At 44.4% G+C, this 1789-nt stretch overlaps 1 protein-coding gene across 6 annotated transcripts in view; it reads left to right on the plus strand.

The window, feature by feature from the left end:
* ctbp2a (C-terminal binding protein 2a) overlaps positions 1–1789 on the plus strand; it is a 67991-nt gene that overhangs the window by 36380 nt on the left and 29822 nt on the right. The window lies entirely within an intron of this gene.

A 1789-nucleotide genomic window follows, 5' to 3' on the forward strand; every position in this document is an offset into this window, starting at 1 on the left:
CTCCTCCTTTCTTCCCCTCTCGTCTTCGGTGACCGGGCGAGTCACCTTGAGTGATTCATTTTGGAGAAAATGAAAATCTTCATGGGTGTTAAACCTGAGCGAAGAGGAGAAGCCGAGTTTGTGCCCGTGTTGTGCGTGTGCAGCCGGGCGGCGCAAGACACGACGCCCTGCTCGGCCGTGTTTCCACAAAAAGCGCAGAGGAGATGTGTTCAGGAGGTGCAGGCGAATCTCATCTACGCTCCGGGAAAATATTGCACGTTTCTCAGCAGGCGTGTCAAGCATGTTCGGGATGATTAGGGAGGGGTGGGGGGTGGGTGGGATGCAAATGAGATTGCATTTCTCAGTGTTTTGGGGCTCACGTATAGACAGGGGGGGTTGTGGTTTAGTGTGCTTGTTTTCATGGAGTTCCTCTGCCTTATCTGACTGCAGATTGTGTATGTTAGATATGCAGCACCGCTGAGAAAGTATAAGTTTGGCCAGCTGCTTGATAAATCCCATTTGAGCACATATTTCCTCAATGTTTACCTTTATTTATGGCTGCCTCTTCATGCTCCACGTGTCTAAGTCTGCAGCATCCACAGCAAGTTTACAAAGCATTACCTTCCCTCATTCATGACAAACTTTTCTATTTTTTTTTGTGCTGATTTTGGTCCCCTCCTTCACACAAATTATAGTAATATCACTAGCTTAAATCACTGTCTTGTTTTTGAAACATAAAAGTTGATGTTAAGTGTGAAATCTAAAAGGTGCTCACTGATGCGTCCGAGATAAATAATCATTACTGAATGTACTTTCTGGTACTGATTGGAATAAAAAAGAGCAAAACCTGCTGATAACTAATAACCAGTGAAAAACTAACTGAAGCTAATTTACAGTAAGGCTATTAAAAGGTTTTGAATTAAGATCATCTTATGTTGAGAAATGACAGAGTTGTCTTCCTCCTGCCTGGAGAACCTGGAAGCTCGGTCTGGAGTGTCATTCTTCAAAAAAAAAAAAGAAAAATTAAATAAAATCCCTCCAGGGGATGGCGACTCAGTGTGTGTCTGCTCTGTCAGACCTGCCCTGGGTAGTAAACACACTAATCTTTTACTCCTGCGCTCACCTAGACCGTCAGGAAAGATTTCCACACAGTGTCGCCAGCAGTGAGTTTGCACGTCAGGCAATCGTACCCGCAAAGACGAGCCTGGAAACTTGCAAATCTGCAGGATTCTGTTTTGGAAAACATAACGTTCACCTTGCGTCGACCTCCCGTTTATGTGCAATGTTTTTTGCACGATGCCGTGTGCATTTTGGTGCCCTTCCTGTGCTTTAATTGTGCACATTGCTCCCAAAAAACAATTCATGTTACCCAAGAAAATAAAAATTGGACTGGGACCTGTTTAATTTGTTGAATCAGCTCTAAATATAACATCCAGGATGTAAGGAGCCAACTCCTGCAAGTGAATTTGTTTATTTATAGCATTAATTCGTTTGTTCTTCCCCCCCCCCCAATCATCCATTTTTTATTATTAAAATTCATTGCCAGCACTTCTCTTAAAAGTTTTCCTCTTTGGCGGGCTGGATGGGGATGGTTGGTTCGTTTGAAGCATCGTGGAGTGGATGAGAGGAGAAAAAAAAAATAAATCACGCACCGTGGAGGAGAGTTGGAGACTGAAGAGGAGGGGTGGAGGAGGAGGAGGACTGGAGGGGGGGGCACTCATAAAGGACAGTGAAGCCCAGATCACAAATAATAAAACAGAAAGGAAGGGAAGGAGGGAGGGAATGGAGGGGGGGGAGTGTTTTTTACGTG

The sequence above is a fragment of the Kryptolebias marmoratus genome, linkage group LG22 (assembly GCF_001649575.2).
Source record: "Kryptolebias marmoratus isolate JLee-2015 linkage group LG22, ASM164957v2, whole genome shotgun sequence".
NCBI lineage: Eukaryota > Metazoa > Chordata > Actinopteri > Cyprinodontiformes > Rivulidae > Kryptolebias > Kryptolebias marmoratus.